Source organism: Triturus cristatus, chromosome 6 (assembly GCF_964204655.1).
Source record: "Triturus cristatus chromosome 6, aTriCri1.1, whole genome shotgun sequence".
NCBI classification, from domain to species: Eukaryota; Metazoa; Chordata; class Amphibia; order Caudata; family Salamandridae; genus Triturus; species Triturus cristatus.
Window position 1 is genome coordinate 331,731,605 of NC_140589.1, and position 27,879 is coordinate 331,759,483.

Here is a 27,879-nt window from a genome sequence, read left to right on the forward strand (position 1 = left end):
AAAACTCGCGTAAATGCGAGACCTGTTGCATTGCAAATGCTTGTTGGATGATGCTGGGCAGCCAACTTTTCTAAAAGGCAAAGGCAACAGGAAGCAAGTCCTGTTGGCTTTGCCAATGCATTTTGTTATCTCGTCCCGCCATAGTGTTTTCTTTTTCACACTCCCTCGCGTTTTTGTCTTTACATTCTGCAGTTGTCTCATTTTGCTTCACAATAGGTATACATTTTATTTCCATGATTCTTGTATGCCATTTATTATGCAAGGACCTCAGGTTCGAGCAGAGCATTAACATCGCAATGTTTCTAGGCGCTTGAATAATAAATAATAGATGCCATTTTTAGCCAACCTGGTGAGGCTCAATTAATCGATCTCAAAGCATGAAAGACTGAGTGAGTCCAACTAGTTGGAATTCATTTTGAGGATGACGTCTAGTGGTCTCCGAGCTATGATGCTGCCTCAGTGTTCTGTCTTGTATCTGTACGGCAACACAGCAGTGTGAGAGGCGGGAAGGAGGCCGGATTGGTGTCACTGTTTAGAACTGCTGGGGTTTCAGTGAAATGTAAACTCATACCATGGTGAGCTTCATTCCACAGCATGTGCACGAGATGTTCTGCAGGGCGGAGGAAAAAAGGACATTAAAGTCAGCATGCGCCTGGAGGCGAGGCGCTAGACCCTAGTGGGCACTATATTTCTACAGAGTAGCCGATGGAATCAGATCGGATAAAATCCGAAGGCTTTTCGACACGCCTCTGAAAGACAGGTAAGGGAGGGCAGGTCCGGTGCACGGCAAAAGGCCAGAAGAGCAGAGGAGTCATTCACGTGTCCAGCTCTGAATGACGAGTATCTGTTGAATGTAAAGCTACTGAAGGGGCAGAATCCTCTTTCTGTCGGGCTGAAGCTTCTGGGCAGATTTTGAGAATTTTCTAGTCCAGAAGGGCCGGCCAAACATCGTTGCCGGACAAGCTTTACAGGGCTGGACAGAGTCAGTCACAATCCGAACTCTGAAAGGCCAGTAGGGTTTGCAAGATTAATTGAATGAAGGTTGGAGAGTCCAGAAGAGATGGGTAAAGTCAGGGATATATTATCAAGGCTAGACATTAAAACGTAAAAATACTGCCGACAGACTGGTTTCTCTCAAAGGCCTTTATAAGTAAACCGTGTCGGGTACATGTCAGGTAACTAACACCGTACCCGTTTTTTTTTACAAGAGATGAGACCGTGGGCGTGGACTAATATCCTGGCCTCCCTGTCAGCCCCTTCTTCCATTTCTAAACACTTTAACAACAAGTGCGGAACCCAAAAGTAAAAAAAATAGTAAATAAAATGAGTTACTAGAGCCTCTTCCGCCAGAAAGCAGATCCATATCCAGACCTGGGAGGTGGAGGGCTGCCCGCGCATGCGCAGTAACTGAATCTTTTGCGTGTTCTGCGACTGCGGCTCGTGCACAGGGACGGCGGCGCGTGCGGACTTCAAAAGCCGCCGTACTTTAATGAGTGCTGCATCGTGCAGCCAAGGCAAAAAAAGTAAAGCAGAAGTCCGGCGGGAGCCCACCCAGCCTTCGTGAATGCTGCATGGTTTCAGACGGGGCTCCTGTGAGCAAGACGAAGCCCCGCGTGGTGCTGCAGTGAGCCGCTGAAGACTCACGACCAGCCGGAGTCCCCACAAGAGCTGGTAAGTGGGGCATGCTGTACGTTTAAAGCGCGCCGCGCTTGGAGCGCACGTGTGCATTTAAAAAAAAAACAAATTACATGTTGTACATTTAAAGCGCGATGTGCTTGGAGCGCATTTAAAAAAAAAATTACATGAGGCTGGTGAGGACGAAAGTGAAACTGCTTGCTGGCTATCGAGGGAAGGGGGACAGGAGATGTGCACGCCGCGTGGCTGTAAGCGCGTACACCAACTCAAATCCGCCGAGAGCCTGCGCGTGCCCATCTCCTGTCCCCCTTCCAAGGCAAGTCAGCAACAATAGATCTCGCTGGCGACAGCGCTTCGCGCTGCGTTCGCCAGGCGAGACCTAAAAATGCCAGTCCTGAAGTGCCTCGCAAAGAATATTAATGGCTCCTGGGCATGCTCAATGTATCCTATTGTCTCATCATGCTGCTTCAGACCAGGCTGTGTAGCAGCACCAGCACCACCCTATTCCGTTCCGTTTAAGGTCTGTAACTCAGTGTGTTAGCACGTGTATGCACACAGAAGCTATACAGAGCAGTCTGCCTTGTGGGTGTCTATCTGTAGTCTATGAGTGTGTATGTATGCCTGTTGGTCTATATTTTTAGGTACACCTATAAGGCTCGGTGTGCACGGATGTATGTGAGCACCAAATCTAATAAGGTCTGGCTAATGCATGAAGAAACATGCATGAACAAATGCTGCATCCTTATGTTCGCATATTAAACTCAGACCTATTGGCTTTTATAATGCTTGTTTTTTCCTAATGATATGGAAAAGCATCTTAATTGATTTTTAACGCTGTTGATCTCCAGTTTGAAGAATCTAGCTTTCTTTCAACATGATTTCTTACATCTTTTGTGCTTGCTTCTTAGGCTTTAGATGTTTTCACTGGTTTTATCAGTAGGGTTTTAGAGCTATAAGCGTTCTATAGTTATAAGGAGATTTTTGCTCTTCATTTAAATATTTTTAAAACCGGTGTATTGATTTGTCTTTTTATTTTTGTGACGCTTGTTCATAAGCAGTTGGTGTCATGACTGTATTCTAATGATCTGGGAGTATGTTCACTTCTTTGGGAATATCAGGTCAGTGAGATTAGATTGTTGTTTCCAGCTTGGACAGGTTGATGTCCTTATAGTTTCTTATAAAGAGAAATATAACAAGTAATGGCAAAGCCAATAGTATCACCTATAAGTCCAATTAGCATTGCTATTGTTTTAGCCATGCTTTATAGCATCGTGGCTGCTGTTCACTATGGCTAAAAAAAGAAAAGGATGAGCAGGTTAAGGGGAACAGGTGGGGAGAAGCTCCACTGCAAGCAGAGAGAAAGCAACAAGAGGGAGAGAACACGGGTGAAGGATAGCAACGTGTAGCTTGATGGGGCAGAAGCGCATGGTGAAAAAACAACATAAAGTGTGGAGGTCAGAGGCACACGGGCGGGAGCGGGCAAACCCAATGCGTTTGGGGAAGAGAAGCAATGGGCAGAGAGAGTTAGGGAGGATGAAAGCACACGAGGGAGACAGCTGGAAAAAAACATGCACTCTCATGGAGTGCTTAAACAAAAAGATAAGATTAGTTCCCTAAAAACGATTAGAGAAAACACAGAAGCCAGCCAACGAAGGAGATAGGTTGAGGCTATGCTCCATGGGAGGGACAAACACAAGACTAACTAAAAAAAAAAATAAGAAGAAGAATCGGACAAATGAGTGACAGGAAAACCAAACAGTGGTATGCAATGGGTGGGCTCCAGGCCCTCCTGTTTGTTCTTGGTGAGACCACAATATTTCATTTGCAACCAGACAACATACGCTGCCTGGTAGGCTAGACCTAAAAATAACCATTTCAGGTGTGCTCCAAAACACACAAAAATAAAGCGGGTGAGATTAAGAAGCTCAGTTAAAAGCAGAAACTAAAATACTGCTCTGGCCAAGTTAGTATTCGATTTGACAAGCATAAAACACTCACTTTTTAATAGGACATGTACAGCTTTGTACGTGAAGGTCTATCCCCTTAGTGGTTCTTGCACATGACAATAGTGTGCTATCTTAATTTCCACCATGTTGAAGACACTGAAGCCCTACTGGCAAAACTCATACCAAGGGATTCAGTTTATTTTTTCACATTTGCATAGTATCATTTATACGTTACCTTTCATTTTACAATAGGTCCCAAATAAATAAGGGATGTCTAACAATTTTAGAGATTTGCACTTTAAGATAGAATCTCTATCCTCTTAAGTCGTCCGCTTCCACATACATCAGCACTCATGACAAGCATGGAGAAAGGCATACAAAACCAGATTAATGTAATGAAATATATCGATCATCACTGCTAAAGGAATTGCCTCAAGGAGCTTTACATATGTATTCATCGGTTATATATATCCTATACAGTATACAAAAACAAAAAATGAAAATATATTCCATATCAACAGATGAGCATGTGCTACAACGCTGTCTTAAGGGGTACACCAATGGTTAAATGAAGATCTCAGTTAAAAAAACACGAGGGGTGTTAACCAGAGTATGCATTTGTGGCCCGATAAATCCCGAGAAAACATTATTTTGAACTTGTAGTCTTTTGTGACCTTGTCAAGAATGAAAATATGTGCCAGAAATGTCATCCTAAAGCAGCAATAAACCCAGCATAGGGATAAGAGACTGATGTCATCCTTTAGCTGCTGTTTACTGCAGGCTCCCTCTGCTGCAGCCTACAGCATGTACAGTTTTATAGAGGAACCCTATAAACCAATTCATGTTCGGTCCGTTGAAAAGAACATGGTCGTTCAGAATCAAAAACAAGCATTTGCAATGCAATGGGTCTCGCATTTACGAGAGTTTGAGCTATTGGCGTTGTAAATGACACTGCCTTTTCTTTGTGTTGCTTTTAAAACAGATCAATAAAAGGCATTGTCATTTACAATGCAAATAGCTTAAACTATTGCAAATGCCAGACCTATTGCATTGCAAATGCTTTCGGCGCCCGTGCTATGAATTTTGTTTTTTTAAACGTTAGGAGAGAGCATGCTCTGCCTGCAACAGCAGGTAGCACAAAGCTATTGGAGAAAATAGTGCTCAGAGGCTGTAATTAAAGCCTACTGAGTAGCAACACACATAACGGAGGTGTCACCATGGGAGGTTGCAAAATGAGACAAGGCGGTACTAAGGAGGGACCAGTAAGCCTATCCACCAATGAACAGCCACAGTTTACAGTGGACACTGACACAAGCCAATGAAAAATGAGGGTGGAGGGGGGCGGAGTTAAGTCCCTACCAGAATACAGCATGCCTTGCAGAGCAGCGCATACGCTGCCCAGGCTCGACCAAAAAGGGGACATGCATATACATTCCGTTGCACCTTTCATAGTAAATAGTAGGTTTATATCACAAGTAATACAAGAGAAGATAACCAATTTTCACATTCGTCTGTTGATAATATTTATATGATATCAATATTTTTTAACAAATTTCACATGATCAGCCAACACATGTTTTGTCCTATAACAGTGTGCTGGCCTATTGCTTTTTTAAGGCTGCAAGTGAGTATAAAGGGAAAAGGGAGAAACAAATGGAGATGAGAAAAATGCATAGATTAGCCTATGGCTAACATGTTCTCATTTTATGTGAGTGCTCACTAAGAAACATCAGAAAGGAAGAATAGATACTTTATATATATATATATGTCTTAGAGTTGGAGGTGCTACACACGTAATCAGACTTGTGAGGGTGAGGGAGCGGCTAGCAGAGAAGTTACGAGAGAGAGAAGATTTCATAATTACAGCTTTAGTAGAATTGTAACTTGTCGATCAGTGGGTAGGCACAGGCAAAAATAGAAGTTCCATTAAACAGGATTAATAAAAAGGAGTGTAGACTATCATAGTATCAGTAAAGAGGTCACGGTCTCATGGGTGGATAGACCAACACTATCATATTGGATCCATTTGGTTTGCTTAATTAACTCTTCTAAAAATATTTGGGAGGAAACCAGAAGAAAAGAGTGGAAAGACATGAAAGAAGGAACAAGGAAAAGAAAAAGAAGAAAGAAAGGAGGCATATAAGGACAACACTTAAAGACATTGTAGAAAGTGTAACTTGAAAATGTAGTCCTAGGTGTAGCAAACATACGCAAGTCATCACAAAAAGGCAAGCAATAATCAATAATTTGTAAACCTACATAAATAGGACAGTCAAATTACCTATAAGGGATTCAGTGGAAAAAAGGGGTGAGTAAAAACCTTGGCTGACGTAATCAGATTGTAAATGTATTAATGAAAGATTCAGAATCACTGTGCCTGAAATAACAATAATAGACCAAAATATATTGAATTTAGATTGAAGAAACTCACTGCATTGCTTTAAGGGACCATAGGTGACCAAAATCGGCATGAGTACCTACTGGTGCAGGAAGAAAAAGAAAAGCCAGCCAAATCCTGTAGCATCGGCCATAAATCATTGTACATATTAATATGTAGGCAATCCACCCAAACTTGGTCCACTAACTGATCAATGCTATGGAACCACAGCTTATCCTGTAGCATAGCTTGGTTTTGATCTTTGCTGATCCTCTGTGTCCCTCGTGTGTCAGCTTGATCATGTGGTATAGAGTGACCGAGGGACTGTAATGGATTTTAAGTGTAGGAGAATGCAGTTTCTGTCAGTGCTAAGCTGACTGTGAATTTTTCACAGCCATTCTAGATATTGTCCACTTGTTTCATCTCTTCCATGAGTATCGGCAAAAGATAATTTCCATACATTAGACCCCATGGCATAAATGGTCTTCTTTAGACGCTCATCCTATTCAGTGTGTAGCATGATCACCTCCAGTGATAGGGCCTTGGAGCAGGCTGTGTAAGCAATCTATTCTTTGTGGTTATCCACTTCATGATCCAGTTCAGGACTTGCCATTTTGTGGCTATTTGTGTAAAGGTGCCATGACAGATAATTCACCGGATTATTGCACCCTGGTCTGTGAGATAGCGAGAACATATATTTTTACGCTGCAGAGTTCACTTTTCAGTGCTAGGTGGCTGTGTGACTCCATCCCAATAAAGAATGGGTGAGGGGACTAGTTTTTAATTAAAAGTAAAGTGCGGGTGCCGCGATTATAGCAAAAGTAAAGAAATAGATGTTTTTTTCTATTTCTTTACTTTTGCAGCAATCGCGGCACCGGCGCTTTACTCATGGTTAAAGGTAAAGCGCCGGTGCGATTGCTGCAAAAGTAAAGAAATAGAAAAAATCATCTATTTCTTTACTTTTGCTACAATCGCAGCACCCGCGCTTTACTTTTAATTTTAAAAGTAAAGCGCGGGTGCTGCGATTATGCGAGAGTGAAACAAAACAAGCACACAAAGGAAACAAGCATTGGCCGCACGGCCGCGAAAGTGACACGGCCGCGCGGCCCGCGAAAGTGATCGCGATCAACGGAGGAAAGACAGATGGTGGCTGCTGACGTGCACGCTCACTTGCACGCAAGCTTTAGGCCACCAAAAGCCTGTGGCAGCACTTGAAAAACCCACCTACTAATGCCTCGCAGAGCAGCGCATGCGCTGTCTCAGGCGAGACCTAACCAGTATGTGCTCCCCTTTTTATGATGGGCCAAAGCCAACTAGGAAAGAGATTTGTTTATTCTGTTTTTCTTACAAAAAAGCACATATACAACATAGTGTGGTGGGAAAGAAGCTACAGTTGTGGAAACAAAAGAATATGCATTTAAACAATTATTGTGTTAAATGCGGAAGTGCAGCACTCGGCATATTCAACTGCCAAACAATAATTGGAAGTAACTGAGTTATCAAACCTATTTTAAAGTGTTGTACATAGAGGAAAGCATGTTTTAAGTGAGCAAAGGAGCGCTTGGTCCACAGCACATAAGCATCCACCAGAAAGGCACCTCAGTAGAAAATTAAATTGTACTGTTAATAACTGTAAAGTATCAGTAGGTTTCCAAAAGAAATAAAAACGTGCATGCTTAGTTGCTTTCTTTTGTGTTAGAGGAACAAATGTAATTACCAGCATTAAGAAGTTTAAAAGCAGGCAGGAGTAGAAACAGAAAGCATATGGACAATTTGTATATTTTACTGTTTGTTCAGGCCACTGGACATGAAGCAAATGGGCCAGCTATTGGGTGGTGTACTGGAAGGAATGTCCAACCAGATAAGCACTGGAAGCGGTAAAGCATGGGTGGATGACAAGCTGTGGCCTAGAGTCAAGTTGCGTCTTGAGCCTTCATCAGCACATGGACAGCAACTCTGCTCGGGGCAGAGCAGCTTCAAGGATACGTGCATAACAATACCAATCAAATTAGATAGTGCCAGAGGAGTAGGGCGACCTATAAAATGTAGCCATGACTTGGACTGCCAGCTGTACAGTTTAATGCATAAAGATTCTGAAATGTGCCTAAAAAACTATAGAAAAATAAAAGCAGCTTCCAGTAAAAATAGAGGCGATATTTTCAATAATGCAGCAGGTGCAGTGACACTGGGGCCCAGGGGTGTGAGGGCCTCAATTCACCTTAATTAGTGATTTTGTTTTTACTAACAATGAAGGGGATGGAGGCCCAGAGTCTTTGCTTTTATTAGGGCCTCGGGCACCCTTGCCCATGCTTCTGGGTAAAAGTAACTTAAGAATACACAAAGCTCATTACAGAAGTCAAGAATAATAAACAGGTTGAAGTAATTACACTGGCTAAATGTTCTTAGAAACACTGCCCCATTTTAGGTTATCAAAAAACTAAACAGGGGAGAACCAAATGGTCGAGACTGAGGAAAACAGACCGGGGTGAGAAAGGAGGCGAGCAGAGAACTACACTGGTGAGAGAGAGCAAAACAGGCATGTATGGATGGAGGGAGCAGAAGCACATAGGTGAGACGCAACGTGGAGCATGGAGTGAGAGTGGGGGTTGGCACAGATGCACACCGCAAGATAAAGCAGGGGGGAGGAGCATACAAGGAGACACAGCAGGAAAACATACACACACATTCAGTGCTCCATGAATAAGAAATCGAATTCCAAAAAGGCGAGCCGTCATAGAAGAATAGAAAGGTAGAGGTGGTAACAGACTATGCTTCATATAAGGGACTAACACAAATAGCCTAAAACAAATAAAGCAAATGTGAGTGACAAAAATCAAAGCCACTGGTAAGCGGTGGATGGAATGCATTTCTAGGTAAGCTTTCAGCATATCTTCACTGTGGCCCTGATTACCATCATGTTAGTGTTTTCCGACCCCTGCGTAAACCCCTTTTTGTGTAGGGATCTGAATTATGGATTGGATAGTATTTAACATACCCAGTAATTACTGGGTGGATTAAATACCATACTGTTAGTAATGGGGGCCTCTAGTTGGCAGTGGCTTGCACCCAGTCCAAATAGGGACCCTTATTCTAGTCAGGATAAGGGAGTAACACACCCAAGACAACGCCTGCTCACCCCCTTGGTAGCTTGGCATCCGCAGTCAGGATTATCTCGGAGACAATTTGTACAGCATTTGTACATACACACACATTAATACAGTGAAAACACTACAAAAAGACACCGGACATGTTTAGAAAAATAACCAATATTTATCTGAGTAAAAGAAGAGCAAAATGACAAAAATCCAACATACACAAGTAAATATATCACTTTTAAAAGTTTCAAAATAGTTCAGTCCAAGGAAACTGTGGATGATTCATTTTATCACAAAATACCTGGGATGTGTCTAGCTCAAAGATGAAAATAGGTGCAGGGGAGAGGCACTGCAAAAGCAAATCATTTCGGGGATGTGAAAAGCTGACTGGACGCGGAACACACAGGAGTTCTTGTTTGGAATAATTCATTTATCAACCATGACTGTGATTCTGCAATCTGACTGATCCGCCTTCTGAAATTGTTGTCCGAGTCAGCCCAGTTTCTTTAAGTGATGTGGTGGGATCCTTTTGGCTTCCCGACAATTTTAGGATCTCATTGAAAATCTTGGCAACTTTTAGCCTGATACATGAAGATTGGTGCTTCGTCCTCAATGTATACCACTGAGATCCATAGAGAAAAGAAAGTGGACACTCGCATATTTGAAGTCCTTTTGTCCTGAAGATGACCCCAAAAGTACTCGTGGGTCGAAACGCCGTTGACTCATAAAAACGTGGCCTAATTAAGAGAGGACACAATTGTTATTTGTGTATTTTCTGTTAATTGTTGTTTTATGTTGTTTCTCCGCCACTGTTTGTTCAGTTTACACTTGTCAATGTTTCTGACTTTATCATTGTTTGTGTAACTGTCTGAGCGCCCTTATTTCATGTTGTATTGTATTGAATTTATATTAAACACTTTTTGAGATTCCTTATGTACATGGTTATTGCAAAATTAATCAGTTTAGTTTTTGACTTTCCTTTGCACAATTCTTTCTTTTTTACCCTAATTGTCTTATAGGCTGCTACTTTAGCTCATGAACCACTGTTTGGAACATAGTTGATACTGCCCCAGGTTCTTGTTCTAGGTTTGCCCTTGTTGTTTGTAAAGCAAAAGCAGAGCGATGCATTGATTCCTTAGTCCCAGGGGAGAAGATGCATCCATTTCGTACTAACATGGAGGGTGATGCTTTACTGCAGCGCATGGGAGGTGTCAAGAATTCCTGTCATACAAGGGAAACACGCCCTTATGTAAACAGGAGAGCTGTTACATAACTCAAGGGAAACACGCCCTTATGTAAACAGGAGAGCTGTTACATAACTCAAGGGAAACACGCCCTTATGTAAACAGGAGAGCTGTTACATAACTCAAGGGAAACACGCCCTTATGTAAACAGGAGAGCTGTTACATAACTCAAGGAAAACACGCCCTATAAAGGGAGGAACCGGGAGGTACAAGGCTGTCGGATATTGTGTTTACACCGACGTACCTGCTTCGTGAAGAGCAGTGTTCCGGAGTGGTGCTCCAGTAAGGCAAGAACGGAGGTAGGTCGAGTCGTTACTCCCTGGGCCGTGTCTTGCCCCATCGTCACCTGTGAAGGACCCGGAAGCTCTACCGGTCAACCATTGAGCTTCGCTTTTTGACTCGGCTGAGTCCAAGCGCAGTGGCGCTTTTGCTGGTTGGAGTCGTAACTACCAGCCCGACCAGAGACACAGGGACTGCCAGCTGTAACGCACACCAGGAGGTGTTTGCCGCGTTACAGACTCGGAAGTCCACAGGATCGATCGAGCGGCTGCTCTCGGTTCAGTCTTCTTGCTTGTGATTGGGGTATCGGTGACGCATCACCAGGAGGTTACTCCGCGTCCCGGTGCAGTCTGAGGAAGAGGTTGAGCGGCTGCTCCCTTCAGGTAGAGACCCCGGCTGGGTGTTTCCCTGACTCCTCGATTCTCCCCAACACTCTTCGTGCCCCTCACAGCCTACCGATTGGCATTGTCGGCCATTTCATTTCTGCCCTCTGTTGGCATACGCCGGGATCGGCGTATATGCAGAGGACGGTTAGGACCATCCGTGCTGTGGGCTGGTAACGTACTTAGCCTGGAGGATTCCAGTGACTATAACTTTTGTTTGTTCTTTGTATTTTATTTGCCTTCATTAAAAGAACTAACCCTTCACAAGTGGTTGCGTCCTCATTGTCGTGTCTGTTAAACGATCCTGAGACGTTCAGGGCGTTACAGGAGGTAAGGAGTCGATTTCTGTACACTTGGCCTCAGTTCCTTACTACTTGGCGACGTCAACAAAGAACTTGGCGCACAGGTGCAATGCGTCAAAAATCCGGACACGTTGGGTCAATTCAGCAGCGAAACGGACGCTGCTTTGGTTTTCCAGCCATGAAGCAGGTGATGCGTTGATTTCTTCGGCCACACAGAAGGACCTGCGTTGGAGTCGGAGCTGTGCCTCAGGCATTCGAGACACGATGCTCAGGACTCTGGCTGCAGCGATCTTTCAGCCGCACAGCAGGCGCTGAGTGCTTCTTCAGCCGCACTGTGGCGATGCCTTGGTTTTTCAGCCGCATGGTGGTGCCGCGTCAGTTAAAACAGGTGCTGAAATGTCGACGCATGAATTTTCGGGCTCTCTTTGCAGCAACAGCCACCTCCATGGGCCCCATATTGGAACTGGCACCACGTGGTAGATCAGAAATCCAGCGGAGGAGTTCAGGGGTTGCAGATTAAGTCTTTGATGGCCCTGAGACTTCTTACCAGGAGGCACGCACACACAAGCCCTTGGAGAACCTTGGCAAGCAAGATGTGGAAAGCAACACCCAGTCCTTTCACTGCCAAAGACAGAAGCAGCAGGCCAACACAGCAATGCCCACAGCAAAGTGACAGTCCCTCCTGACAGCTTCTCCTGCTCTTCTTGGCAGAATGTCCTCTTAGTCCAGAAGTGTTCTGAAGTTATGGTGTCACAGCTCCAGTACTCATATCAGTTTCAGTCTTTGACGTAGGCGAACTTTAAAGGAAAGTCTTTGTAGTGCATAAGCCCCTGCCTGTCTCTGATCTGGCCCCAAACACACTACAGGGCGGTGTGAGGATAAGCACAGCCCTATTTATGTCAGTGACAACTCCTCCCACCACTCTAGCTCAGGAAGACCCATCAGCCTGGTGATAGGCCATCGGGATATGCAGGGCACTCCTCAGCTCCCTTTGTGTGACTGTCTAGAGTGAATACACAAACAGCCCAACTGTCACCCTCCCTCAGATGTGGATTCCACCCTCAGGCAGGGGCACAGAATGATAAAGCAAGAAAATGCCCACTTTCTAAAAGTAACCAAAAGTCCGAATTCAGACATACAGTCGCTAACTTCCTCTGAGCAGCGAGTGCACCGCAGGGAGATGCTGTGCATGGCTACAAAGAACACCATCAGAATTGTTCTTTGGTCGTCTGACGGGCCGGCATTAAATTGATGATCGCGTTACAGAAGAGGGTTGTGAGACCCTATTGCCTGATCCAAGTCAACGTTAGCACAGTGGTGCTAATAAACTCAAATAAAATGAGAGTGGATATCAGTTCTTTTTCCTGAGGAGAACCCCTGAAAAGATGATCTAGTGGGTTTGAAACGCGTTGACCATCACTTGTGCACCAACTTTGTTTTTAAAATGTTTTTCATCTGAAGGAGTAATACTGTGTACCAGGCAACTATTAAACGTAATTTACTTCCACTTAAACTAGTAAGCCAGTCATGTTTCTCTAGAGGTGCACTGTCTATTGACAAACAGAGCAATAAGTATCCATTTAAACTATTGTGTTTTTCATTATCTTTGTTTTTCGCTTTATGCTCCAGTTCTGGACTTTTGAAAAATAAGAACTGGTTTTTTTTCATTGTATTTCTTGGAATGTTATTTCTGTTTTGCTTTACTTGTTAATTGTGTTTGTGATTTTCTTTCTGTATCCACTGTCATGTTCTGTTTTTTCGTTGGTGGGTGGGCAAAGTAATATTACTGTGTATGATCCATTTTTGTATGTGTTTCTTTGTGTACAACATTTAAGATGATGACTTTTTTATATCGAAAATTGAAAATAAATGGTGACCGTCTTTATTGGTTAAAGAGGCCACAAATTAATTTAACTTTGATGGAGTAGTCAGTTTTGGCATAGTTGGTGTTGGTTACTGTTTTGCTGGCTCAGCCTGACTGACTTTAATGAGCCCAACCCCATTGTTTGGTTTAACACTTTCTAAAAGTGGCATTTTCAAACACCCAGTGTAAAGATCAACTTCACTTAAAGCTGTGTTTTTAACTTGTGAGTTGAGGGACTCCAAACTCCAAATCTCTGTCTCTTCCCAATTGGAAGTTACACTTGTAAGAGGTTACATGGCAGCTGCACTGATAATCTATGGTAGAGATAGTCCTTGCAATAGTGAAAAACGAAATTAGCAGTATTTCACTATCTGGATATGTGAAACATACTAGTACATGCCCTACCTTTTAGATGCACTGCACCCTGCTCATGGGGCTACCTTTGGCCTAACTTACAGGTGAGTGCCTTACATGTACTAAAAGGTAAGGTTAGGGCCTGGCAAGTGGATGCACTTGCCAGGTTAACATGGCAGTTTAAAACTGCACTTACAGACACTGCAGTGGCTGTCCTGAGACATGTTAGCAGAGCTACTCATGTGATTGGCACAATCAGTGCTGATGGGCCACTAGTAGGATTTGAATTATAGGTCCAGGGCATGCGCAGTGCACTTTACTAGGGTCTAACCAGTAAATCAGATATGCCAATCATGGATAACCAATCACAATTTACCCAGGGAGCACTTGCACTTTAGCACTTATCAGCAGTGGTAAAGTGCCCAGATCACTAAAACAAAATACAGCACACCGTCAATAAACAGGAGGTCAGAAGCAAAAAAGACAGGGGGATAAATACGCCAGGGATGCCAGGTCTAACACTTACCCTTCATTAAATGTCAGGATGTCAAACCTTCCAAAATTTAAAAGGGAAAAGTGTACGGTATTTCTCGTACTATTTGGATTTTGGTGCATTTAACATCAAATCTGCATGTTTTTCTCCCAAAAACGAATATTTGCTAATTAAAGCACCGGTTAAATAACATGCACTGAGGTATTATTGATGGAGTTCAATAAATATTAGGACAATCTAAAAGCTTACCTTTTGACACAGTCTCCTACCCTTTCCTGATTTAACGCCCTCATGACTTTGGAATCCAAGGACACGCACTCTGATGGATCTGCTCCTTCCAACTTGAAGGACCCAGTAAGTTAGCCTTTCACCATACCACCTGGATACCCACAACTTTATCTGCAGATGTTCCGCAGTGACCCTTCCTTAGCCTGACCCTCTTCAATATATACATTATCCCTCTGACCAGCATCATCTGTTCTGGGGACATCAATGTTCTCTCCTACAACACAAAACTCATTCTCCCCCTCATGGACAAGACACCCAGATCAAGTTCAAGGCATGACCGACATTGCTGACTGGATGAAGACCACGTGTCTGAAGCTGAATACTGGCAAGACTGAAATTGTGATCTTTGGGACAAGCACTTCACTATTCGACTCCACCTGGTGGCCAGTAGCGCTAGGGCCAACAACCCCAGAAACCTTGGAATTATCATCAACAGAAAATGGGACATGACGGCCCAAGTTAAACGCTGTCTCTACCTCATACTTCCATAATATGAATATGTTGAGGATGGCTCTCAATCAGCATTCGAGAATTCTTCACACTCTACCTTGTCAAAAGGAGGCTGGACAATACTGGGTGAACAAAAAAAGTACTGTATGGCTGTAGACGATTCAAAACTTGGTGGCCAGAATCACTCTCAACCTCACAGTCCGCATTCAACTCACATAACACTTAAAGGAGCTTCACACGCTCTTCATACTCAAACGAGCACAATTAAGAGTCCTCACCCTTATTTTAAAGGCACTACATAACACTGGACCAACATCCCTCCACAATTGCGTCTGCTTTCACAAATATTGCACTGACCTCTGCTCGCCCTGATCCTACTGGCATGCATACAAAAAAACCAGATCAGATGGTCGAGCCTTCTTCTGCATTGTTCCTAAAACATGGAACGACGTCACATAAGGGCGTCCTTCTCACTTCTTGAATTCCACAAGAAGCTGAAGACCTGACTTTTCGAGAAGTCCACTACAGCATAGACTCACACATGCTCAGCTCCAGGATACCCTCAACAAGTGATGGGGCAATTTACAAATCTGAAATATAGACTTTAAATAGCACCGTGATTCCAACTAACTGGGAATCAGGACCTATGCCTTTGCAACCTAGTAAGGTTCGACTAAAATAAAAAATAAAAAAGGTGTTTTCTTCCTGAAAAAGAGGCAATAATGTGAATATGAACGCGAGTCAACCAAACCAGACCCAGAATAAAACCCAATGAATCCCCCAAGGACTACGCTAGTGGGAAAGCCACAGAATCCTAAGAATGTTAAGGGAATAGATACCCTCTCCCCAAACCCCCCTAAATCATGCTTCCCATCCTCTGGAAATCTATGTACCGGCTTTCATATCACCCCAGTACGCCCCAATGTACTGTCTGATGTTGAGCTTCCTGGCTCACCCCGACTTCGAGAAAACATGGCCGCAGCTAACATCATGTCACCTTTGCCCTAGATGGCAATGGCAACCTCGGTATTAATTTCGTATCCAAATGACCGGAACAGTATGACCTTTAACTGTGCGACCTACAAAAGAGCGTCCCTTTACTTAACGATGGCTCACGAATGAAGGCTCCGGGCGTAGGAATTGGAAATATGTAAAATCTACGGGTGTCCGCTTTATTCCATGGATTGATCACTTATGTATGTATACTTTTGGTTAACTTCATGGTCGTCGCCCCCCCCCCCGCCCCCCCTCCCCCTCCCCGCTTGATGTGACGAGCAATCTGCAGTCTGTCTGTCTTTGAACTGAACGATTTGCTTTTAGGCCACTGCCGGAACCTTTAACTGCTGCTGACGGATGCCCGCTGCAGCAGTCAGCTGTGGGTTCATGGTTTCCTGTTACATGAATTACACGAATACATGTGTAATAGAGTGACGGAAAACCTGAGCTTTGCTCCACGCAAGAACCAGGCGTACACCTACCCGACAACACGGGCTTTGTATCAGATCAGACGCCGGGATCTGGATTTCGGTGCAAACGAGCTCGACAAAACCCAGGTGCAACCAGATTCACTTGCATGAATTACTGTGCAGAAAAACGTGTTTTGCGTAGTTTCTCTTCGTGACCACAATTCCATATTCCCGTGGCCTGGTTGGGGCTGCCTGTGTTTGAACAAATTGTTCCATTTTAATTTCTTCTTTGTATTTGTGTGCAGCTTGGGCTCTGCCTGTTCTGAATCTTATGTACCAAGGGCCGGCCTGGTCTGTTCTCAAGTTGAGTTCCCAAAACAAACGAAGGGACGGTGCTCATAAGCAGATACCGAGCTGGCGCCAGGCTGCTACAAGAAAACATGCGCGAGTTTGTGCAGCAGCGTGTTATAAATAGACGCTGGCCTTGAAGCACAGCCTGGCAACAGGAACCGCTTGGTTTAGCGCCGTACATGTCCTGTGGGTTAGCAGGCGCTCTGTCTCGCAGTACAGACACGTGTGGACTAGTGGCGAACAATTGCAAATTGAGTTAATTACAAGGTTGATTCTCGTGATCTGAGTGTGACCCCCTTGGTGCACTTTCCTTTTGTAAACACAAAGCACTCAGGAGCGAGAGCTCAGACTTATTGTTGACAACGAAGGTTAAATGGCTTTGCTCTTGGTAGCCTCACAGCCTTTCAGCTCTTGTTTATTTATGCCCGTATAAAACACGTCTCTTGTGCGCCAGGGGGAATCGCCGACCTTCGTAGCAGTGCCTCAAAGGAACTGCATATGTATATATAGTCAGGGCTTTAAGTGGGCCGGGCCCTGCCAGTGCTCAGCACCGGCAGTTCTAAAAAGCATCTGCCGAGACGGGTCCCGATCGGGCTCCCCATTCTTGCCCTCATCGGCTCATCCTCACGGTGAATAAAACAAATCGTAACTCAGCATCAGTACCACCCTTCACTGCCTGTGTTGTATCGTCAAAGAGACTCGTTATAGTTCTATCACAGTCCCATAATTTCACAACTGAAGCATTTTCAGTATTCTATACAACGAAGCAATTGCTGTTGCTTATTAGCTTATGCAACTAACAGACATTGACAAAGCCAATAGTCCTGGTTTATTTTAGCTGTAATGTTTCTTGTTGTATTATATATCTGGATGCACTCACAGAATCAACAAAATACCAGTCGGGCGGCACACTATGAGCACAGATTTTTAGCTTGTGTGTTTTTAAGCCACACCCCTTAGAGATCCCCCCCCCTTCCCAGTTTTTTCATCCCAGTAAAGCCCTGTATATAGTGCATCACACAGAGATTCAAGTTTCCGAGGACCATGCAGCTTATCGAGCCTTGTGGCTTCCTTTGTATTCTGGTACTAGTAGGCCTGCTTTTATCATGAGATAAACAGGACTACAAGTTGCAGAGTGTAAAGACAGAACCTGGGCTGGCTGAGCTACTAACGCGGGGAACTTGTAAACTGGAAACAGCACTTTTGCACTAGCGACAAACAGCAGAGCAAATCCATTTGTTCAACATTTGCTGCTTGTTTAGAAATAGAATGGAGCAAACTCTATTTGCTCCATGGCAAACATGATAAATCAGAGTTCACAATATTTTCCGGTGTTTTTGTCATAATACATGGGGAAAATGTATTTTCTTCTGTTTTTTTATTCGAAAGACCGGGCTGTCTTTTGAGGGGAAATCATTCTGTTCCGTATTTATACACTCAAGTGGCAAAAAGAATGACAAATCAGTTTGCTTTTTTCAGTTTGTTCGTGACTAGCATTTTATTGCAAATCTCCCTATGATGCATTTAAAATGATTTAGAATCTCAAATATGTTTAAATATGTTTAGCAGTGCTACTGCAACTTATTTATTTGCATTTTTGCCTTAGTGCAAACGCTTTTTTATTAAACGGAATTGCAGTTATTTGTTTACTGTGTTCCTTATAATCCTCAAAATAACACAGGTCAATTTTGCACTGTTATTTGTACCAGTGCAGAGTTTTTTTTACTGTAGCCCCGTCTTCTGTGGTGTGTTTTTGATACATTCATGTTTTTTTTCCAACCCCATCTTTAGGTCTCGCCTGACCCAGCGCATGCGCTGGTCTGGCGAGACTTATTGAGAGGGCTCCAAAAAGTGCTACCAGGCCAGCCTAGAGCTACAGTGCGCGGGCGCGCGCACCACGATTACTTTCACGGCCCCACGGCCGCTTTGATGTTTGATCGCGATTGCGATCACTTTCACTTTCGCGGCCACACGGCCGCTTGGCATTGTCAATAGGTCTCGCTTTTGGGACCTTATAAGTATTTAGTTATGCAACTGTTGCATGGCTAAACACTTATAAGGTCCCAAAGGCGAGACCTATTGGCTATGCCAATGCTTGTTGTCTTTGCTCTTAAGCTATCCCCATAACTCTTTCCTGAATGCATGTGTGTAGTTTTTAGGCCTTGCCTATTAGACAGCTTTTAGATGTCTTTTTTCGAAAGACCTGTTATGGACTATACAATAAACCTACAATGGGCATAGAGCCCACCCATTGCTTACCAGTGGTTGGCTTTGTCACTTTCCTTTCTTTGCTTAGTATATGACAGCTTACAGTTCTCTTCTTGTATTTGTCCCTCCCCATGAGCATAGCATAATTAACATCCTTTTTATTGGATGACGTGTATTCTTCCACTGCTGTAGTTTAGGGAGCTACTTCTTTTTAGGTCTCGGCTAGCGTAGGCTGCACACATGCGCAGTCTCGCTGGCGAGATTTAACGTTTTTAGGTATTTTGTGTAAAGGGCTTTAAGCCCTGCCCCTCTTTTCCATTGGCTGGCATCACCGTTTATGCTAAACGGTGGCCAGGCATTGGAAAATAGCTATTAATGACGTTTTCCTTCGGCTTTTTGAGCCTTTCCATTTGGACGGGCTCGTCTGACTTCCATTGGTCGCGAAAGCTTTCTTATCTTTATGGGGCCATGTGTTTCAAACACATGGCCCCATAAAGACAAGAGATCGCTTACGACAGAAGGAAAGCAGGCGGCATGTTTATTTTTGCATCGCACTTTAAAGTGAAAGCGCAATGCAAAAATAAACAGTGGCTGACTGGCGAGCGCTATTTTTTGCGTGTGTTCTTTCCTTGTTCTGCCGTGGCTGCCTAGTTTTTTATAAAGGCTTTCATGTCGAAGCGCTAGAGCGCATACATGCGTCCGCAGCACTGTCAACACTGTCATGAAAGCACTTTGATTTATAATGTATGGCTTGCGATGACTCAGCAGGGGGTGCAGCCAAGTGTGCGAGGGGTCCCTTTAGAAATCGCTGTGAGCGTGAGACAGGCCATCTCATTGAAGCCTACAGAGACCAGCTCTCAGACTGGCCACGGCGCACAGCCGGGTGGATTACACACTGATATGATGCTACTGTGGGTGGTGCCTGGTTACTGGAGCTGGTGGAACAAGTGTGGACCAGAAGTGGATGTGATGGAACAGTGGTGGTGGACTGCACCAACGTGGGTCAAAGGGGGGCGGGGGGTGGGCTCAGCGTCATGAGGGTGGTTATGATGCTTCAAAGCTGGTGCGTGTGGAAGGGGGGGGTCAGTGGCTGCAACTGGTGGTCCAGTGGGTGGGTATGACGACACTCGGGCGGAGATGCCACGTTGATATAAGGCCGGAATGGTGATTTAGAGGGTGGGGGTAATGCCGTACGAGTGGTTGAAAGGATAGATGTGGTTTTATTTAGGGCAGTGCAGTGGCGTAATGCACTGCCACGAGGGTGGATATGACGTCACTGTGGCTGAGGTGAGTTGTCCGGAGAGGAGATATGACGACAGGCTAGCATACATGGCGCCATGAGGTGATGGGGCGATGTAATGCCACGAGGGTGGCTCGAAGGGGTAGACATGGTTTTTCTAAAGGGGGTGTAGTGGCAAAAGGTACTGCCAGGAGGGTGGATGTGACGTCACGCTGGCTGAAATTAATGGTCCGGAGAGTGGATATGACTACATGCTGGCAGAGGTGATGCCACGAAGAGGGGGCGAGGTAATGCCAGGTGGTGGATTCAGAGGGCGTATCTGAGGCTGTAAATGATGCCAGGGAGGAAGAGTGCTTCACAGGAAGAAGTGATGCTGCTGAGGGTGTCGGGCAGGTGCCTCGGAGGGTGTGTGTGACCTAAGGCCGGCTCCAGACAGCGTCAGTGTGACACCCACGCTGCTCACACGCAGCCAGAGCTCCCGGGCCAGGGTTCCATCTGTTGTGCCGCTTTGTCCTTTTGGAAACTGCAACGAGCCCCGAGCAGGGTCACACTACCCTTCCAGCCTCTCTGATTCATGGCGGGAAGCGCTGCTGCCCATCCAGGGAATGCGGCGCTCCCCTCACTGGTTTCTCATCGTGTTTCGGCGCTGTCTGTGGCCGGCTTTTGACATGGGCGAACTGAGGCCAGGCCCAGGGCGTCAATCTGCAGAGGGGCGCAAGGAGATGTGTGCATTAAGGTTATGCGAACAGCAGCGCCCCTCATCTTGCTTGACTTGTCCGTGCCCTGTGTCCTCCTTAGTTAGGTTTGCCACTTTAAACTGGTTTTATTCCTTCATTATCATACTGTAGAGGATTTTTAACACCCCATTAGCCCCTTTCCTTGCCCTCTCTTCTCACTCTGACTCCCGCAGAAACACAACAGCAACACTCCCATCGGCAAGACACAGGTAAGCTGTGGGTGAGTTAGGTGAGCTGGGGGAGGACCATAGATGTTTGTGTTCAGAGGCCATCCACTGCCAAGTGAACACAAAAGCCCCCTCCCCCCCTCCGCTGCCTCATTTTATTCACTAGCAACAGCACCAAATTTCTCTCCAATCAGGGCGTTCTCCTATCAAAGGCCAACTCTGACTGTAGTTAGGTTCTGTCAGTGGCCCTGCTCTCTCTGATGCTGTTGTTGGGTGCTGTCAGTGTTTCTGATCTCTGTGATGCTGTTGTTGGGTATTGTCAGTGTTTCTGATATCTATGATATTGTTGTTGGTCGCTGTCAGTGGCCCTGCTCTCTATGATGCTGTTTCAGATGCTGTCCGTGGCCCTGCTCTCTATGATACTGTTGTCAGACGCTGTCAGTGTCCCTGCTCTCTATGATACTGTTTCAGATGGTGTCAGTGGCCCTGCTCTCTATGATACTGTTTCAGATGCTGTCAGTGGCCCTACTCTCTATGATACTGTTAGGTATTGTAAGTGTTTCTGCTCTCTATGATACTGTTTCAAATGCTGTCAGTGTTTCTGCTCTCTATGATGACAGCATCATGCCAACTTCTGCTACTAAAGTAAGCAAGGCCACTTCTCCCACAGAGTGACTTCAAAACTGCTGTTCAAGCCCTTGCACTGTCACAGCTGGATGGTGGAAACACATTGCTCCGTGGCTCCCAGACTCCACACTGGCACCCTTGAGAGTATCCTCCACACTGTAGCATGTCTCATCCACTGCCTGAAAATATGTGATCACATCAGCCAAACCGGAATGAACTCTGCTTACTCCCTTCAGCGGTCCACACATCCAGAAAACAAGCATTTGCAATGCAATAGGTCTCGCATTTGCAAAATTTTAAGCTATTGGCATTGTCAATGACAATGGCTTTTATTTATGTTTTCAAAACCAACACATACATAAAAGGTTTGTGATTTACAATGCCAGTAGCTCAAAGACTTGCAAAGGCGAGACCTATTGCATTGCAAATGCTTGTTCTTTCAGAGCTCCCTCGTTTGCTTCTTGCCCCCAGACATCCCTTGTGGACTCTGTTGCTCCCTCATCTCTCTATCCCCCCCACCCACCAAGTTTGCTCATTGCTTTTCTCACACCCTCCCTATCTTTTCTTTTTCATTATTTTTACTGGCCTCCCACGGACCCAGCCTAAAGCACCTTCTTTGCTCTCTTGCCCACTGACTTGTTACTTCCCCCACCCACTCCTCCTTTGCTCCGAACCCTTTGCAGTCATTCACATATTTATTTATGTTTTTTGAGGTCGCAGCAGCTACCATTTGCTGCCGGGCCACTCTGCAGTGCAAAAAGCAATTTTGTGCAGCAGAAAGTACATTTTATTTAATTAGCCATTCTAAATGGCGTTCGCTACCTTGGATTAGTACATAAACACAGCAACGACAAAAAACTCTTACAAAACCATTAGGTCAAAATGGTGATCACGGTTTTGCCAGTTCTTGTTAGTTAAATGTGTATCCTCTGTGCTCCAGACTGCAGAGGTCTGGTAGGCTCCACCTAGTGGGCCTCTCACTGACCATGGTGTGATACGTTCCAGTCATGGGCACTAGGCCCAGTCACACAAGTGGGCTAATGTTATTTTCGGAACAGGTGGGGGAACGCCGGGTGGTAACAATTTTGTGGATTCCTATGGATTTCAGAAGTTTACAGTACAGAAATGCAAGGAGAATGCATGATTTTAGGAAAAGTTTGAGGTTTGCAAGGCACTGTAAATAAGAAAATATTGTGGGATCCACCCTGGGTATCTAGTTTTCAAAAATGTCTGTGATTGGTAGGTTTCTATGGGTAGCATCCAAGCACGGAAATGAGGTGTATTATATGGTGCTGTGGTACAACCTAAATTGTAATACACTTGCTAGCCCCTTTAGGACGCTTAGGTTTCGTTTGTCAAAACTTCAGCCTAACTCTGGAACAAAGGAACAAGTGTAAAGCATTTAAACAGTACCAAAACAATTTAAGAAGAAATCGCAAGACACCAAAGATATTTAACATCAATTTACAAAAATAGACTGTATTTTTTATATATTTTATATTCCACAACTATAAAGATCCACCAAAGTGTTCTGGAGATATAGAGTTTACAAGGTAAAGAAAATCAGGGTATTTCACTCAGCAATGAAGAAGCACTGGCAAATTCAACTAATTTGATACTTAGAAACTTTTTCACCAAAAGGTTTAGGCTAGCTGTAATGCGGTCACTTGGTCATTGTAGGCGACCAACTCAAAAACAGTCACCTCACCAGGTGACGCAAACTTCATTCCGTTCCAGGCACTTTTATCCATTGCAAAGCTTTCCTATGGAAGGGGCCCTGATTGAAGGGATGAAGGTTTCTGTGGATGCGATATTGTCGATGATGGTCTTGCTGCGACTACTCCTTGGTCCACGAAGAGATTGAGGTGGTCCTGGTCACATGGTCTATGTCCCTTGAGGTCCTCTTGGTGCTGATAGAAGTCCAGTTGCCTAGTATCGGGGTTACAGGCCAATCCTTCCTGGGGTCAATAACCCATCCTCTGGAGGTCCCAGCTGCACTTCAACAACACTCATGGGGTCAGCGAACTCAGTTGCAACTTTGTTCGTTGGGTCCTGGTCCCTGGTGCTGCATGGCACCGTTGGTGGCGAGTTGAAGATTTTGGACTGTCAACTTGCCCAAGCAAGCTTGTCAGCTGTTGTGTCCCTGTGCTGTGAACCCTTGGAGTCTCTTGGCTTTGGCTGGGATCTGAAGAGGACTTCTCTATGAGCGTAATACAGGAGGCACAGACCCTCTCCTTTGCTAGCCACCAGGCTCAGCAGTTGCAGTCCACGCCGGTAAAGTCTCTTTGCTGGTTCCACGGTGGAGTAGGGCAGTCCTCCTTCAGTCCTTTCTCCAGTCCAATCTAGATTGAGTTCAGGCTGCCAGAGGTGCCCTACATTTTGTCAGAAAATGCAGTTGGGGCAGAATGCAGTTGGTAGCCAATGGGCTACCAGGTTTCCTCCCACCTGATGACCGCTTCCTGCTGTGACATCTAGGCATCCCAGCATGCAACATTCTGCCCACTTCCAAAATAGCAGGACCGCTCTCCCAGTGTGTGGAGCTCCCTAGACAAACCCAAAGGTCTGGCTACTAAGGGGGCAACACATCCCTGGAATACCGGTTTGGCAAATGATTTCCTAACTCCTGTCCCAAGTGCCAGCCTGTCTGTCGGAGCAGTGGAGCAGCCTCTCCCAAGTATTACCCATTTGCCTTTCAAAGGCGGCTTCTCCTTTAAAGCTTGCCTTTTGGGCCAACCTGCAGGAGGGAGGTAACACCTCCTTCTAGAACAGACCCTTATTGGATCTCAAGTGTCTCTAGCCAGTCGATTGTGAGATATCTGTAGCTCGCAGAAATCTTCAGAGTAGCTACCAGCCTTGAGTTCATTCTTAACTAAGAACTGCAATAAATAAGCATTGCCTTTTCCTTTTAAAGTTAAGGAAAGGCTATGTTAATTTATATTATTATCAGGCTGCAGATAGCGGAGCCTGATAATGAGCAGTGCTCCACTCAGATTTTTTGCCCATGTGGGTCACAGAGGTTACGAACTGAAGCACTAAGGTATTTAACTCTTAAATAAAAGTGGTCCCCAACTCAATATTGGAGCATGAGAACAAAATGATATTTCTGAATGCTTTTAAATGAGAGAAAATTAAAATGAAGAGTTAACTTAATCATTGAGTTAACTTTTTATTTTAATGTTCTCCCCTTCAAAGTGTCATATTTACAAACAGCAGGCATCTTGCTCCCAGTGTGTGTTAGACACATTTTCATATTTATAACAGAAATATACAGCCATTTTCTTTTAAATTCATCAGGGTTTTTTTCCCCTGATGAAGGGACCAGCCATCCCGAAATGCATTGGGCGTCGTATTGTTTACATTTCATTGTGTAATGATTGATTGTATTTTTCATGTGCAACATGATTTGCTTTGTATATGTCTAAAAGAATGAGAAAGGCATGAATTTTGAAATGTCTAAAGAGTTTAAGTAAAATACTATTTAAAAATTGTATTATATGGTTGAAATTTATGTATATCACACATAGTTGTGCACGCTAGAGTCCAAGTTACCTTGGGGACTTGACCACTTCACATTAATTCATTCATTCACTAGGCAGGCTTATCACTAGCGTAGCTCACTGATAGGTTAAATCGCAGTAACAAACATCAACTAAGTGCAATAAAATTCAGTGTGCACAATTCACCTACAATATTCGTACATTTCAGAAATACATAGGTTACCTTCATACCTATTTTCCTCTATATATTTTGCCATATGAATTGCTCTATACTTGGTACACAATGAAAAACCATTGTAAGTTGGAGCTCAGTTGTTGGCTCTGGGTTCCTCGTGTTCTTGGAGAACCCACAATACAATACACGATATTGCCCTGCGACCAGAAGAGTATAGTGGACATACCTGCTTTTGTAAATCAATTAGCGTGAAAGAGGTTATAGATGAAAACGTCAGAAATGGCTGTTTTTTCACAAATATGTTTTATTTATTTTTTTATTTCAACAATTTCTTTCCTTGGGAAAACATTGGGGGTTCTACACCAGTGACTCCTCGCTGAATTCAGAATTTTGTCTACTTTTCAAAAAGGCACAGCCTTCTTGCATCACCCATGGGTTTCTCACCTGTTTCCTTCATAAACTCGAAGTAGGTTGAAAGTGCAAAAAATCTTTAAAACAATGCCAAAACTGTGGTTACATTTATTTTTATTTTTATGCACCTCTCCATGTTTTTGAAAGCTGGGAAGATGATGATTTTAGCACAGCAAACCTATTTTTGATCCCATATTTAGGGGTAAAAGACACTTTTTTGCGGACCACTTTTTCCGTTCAAAAAATAATTAGCTATATCTTGGCTATTTTCTTAGTCCTCACCAAGGAAATATACAAATTTGGGATCCCATTAGAATCCCCATGATGTTTTGGGGAAAAAGGACGCAAATGTGTCCTGGATACCTTATGTGGAAAAAAGGTTATTGAGGTCTAAGCACGAAGTTTGCAAAATAGCAAAAAAAAAAGGTTTGGCAGTAGAAGCAAAAAGCCTCGGCAGTTACGGGGTTAATCTTTAGTCTGCGGAACTAGATAAATAAAGCTCCTAGCTCCAGTTCGTATGTTAAGAACGGGTTACACATTTTGTAACTTCTCTTATCAAACATTACTGCACTTTCCACACAGTCTCCATGTACTGCTTCTATCAAACCTCTCTGCACTTTATAGACGGGTACCACACTAAACAGCACCTGTATGCACTTAAATGTAGGTTTTGAAAGCATCCACTATCCTCGGGTCTCACGGCTATTTTTAGACGGGTTAAGTATGATACAGATTCTGTTCGTAAGCTTTTATCGTTCTTCACAGGCAGGTACACTCATTTCTTTGCACTCAAGTACATAACACATTTAACATAAACGCAACAGCCAGATATCATTTTATGTCAGTTGCTCATCACTGTCTGAGTTCTAGAAATATTTATGAAAGTGTAATAAACAAATTAAAGCACTTTATTATATGTGGCTCGTATAGTGTATATATTGGAATAGTTGTTTTGTTAGCGAATTATACAGTCTTTCTTGTGTCCCATTGAAAAAGAAAAACAAGCATCAGTTACCTATACTATTTGTGTTTAGTTGCTGGTGACTGCCTTTGTGCCGTGGTCTCTTTAGTGCTGCACATGCACGCGCTACAAGCCACCCAGAATTTAAATACTGCAATCATTTGAAAAGTAATTGTACAACAATACTGGCATAATGCTAACAAGACCCATTTCCTGTTGTCGCTCTTATACGCCTGGACATATGTGGTTTTTGAACCTAGTTTATGTTGAGAGCTCTGTTTGCCTCAGATGTTCCCAGCACACTGCTAGCATTGGTTCGTTTTTAATGCTGTAGAAATCATTCGGGTTCAGCCAGCCACTCGCCTCCTCCTGCTTTGGGCGCTGTAAACCTTACGTCCAGTAAAAGAGGATTTCGGGCTAATCCGGTCTGGATTGTCTCAGATAATCTGACTCACGAGTTCGCTGTCCGACTTTTAAAGGTGTGCCAAATTCCATGAGGCAGACTGTTTTTTAGGTCTGGCTACAGATGGCTGTGCCTCATTTCATTAATTGTTAGAAAACGTTACTGTAATAAAATGCACAGAGTCGAGAGAGCAGGATATTTGGATCGGCCCCCTTCAGCCAGTGGTTGAAAGGGTTTTTCATGCTTTTCTAGTGCGTGCGTGGGTGGGCTGTCTGTCAAGACCATGTGTTTTCAGGAGGGTTGCATTTTCCCATTTTTGTTCCCTCTGAGTGATGAGGCTGGAGCAGTCCTTTTGCTAGCTGCAGGTGGGATGTAGTTTTTAATTGAGTCACTGCACAAACAGTGCCATTCATACTCTGGCTTTGTTTCAGTCATATTCTTTTTTCGCACAAGGAAGGAAAGTGTTTAAGCATTAAACCAGCACATTTTAGCCATAAATCCATAAGTAAAGTCATAAATTCTTCACTCAACATACATTCTGGATTAGAATTTTGCAATACACTAATTAGTTAAAGTTTTTTCAGGCATTATGTACCTTTATCAAAGTTCATTACAGTCTTTTCCCATTATGAATAAAACAGCATTAACATAGTTTTCAAAATCCAATAAAATTTGTATTTTACAATTTCACATAAAAAAACACTCCTCCCCAAAAAATTAATTCCACATCAATTTTCATTTGTTTTTATATCTACTCACTGTGCCCCCTTCTCTCCAAACATAGTTGACAAGTATCATCGGATGTATTTATATACATGTACCTTATTATCATTCGAGTACAGCCAACAGATATTTCATAGACAACAAAATACTTCTTTAGGGCTGAGGTAAAAAAAATGAGTCAAAATTATTAAATTGGTTGTTGACTCCAAATCAACATTTAAGCTATATTTGGGATTTGTTTACTAGCTGAAATTGTATTGAAA

The 27,879-nt window shown here is 43.9% G+C and overlaps 1 protein-coding gene across 1 annotated transcript in view; it reads left to right on the top strand.

Annotated features, from left to right (window-relative positions):
• The window catches only part of NOL10 (nucleolar protein 10), a 727,799-nt gene that overhangs the window by 316,170 nt on the left and 383,750 nt on the right, over nucleotides 1–27,879 (top strand). The window lies entirely within an intron of this gene.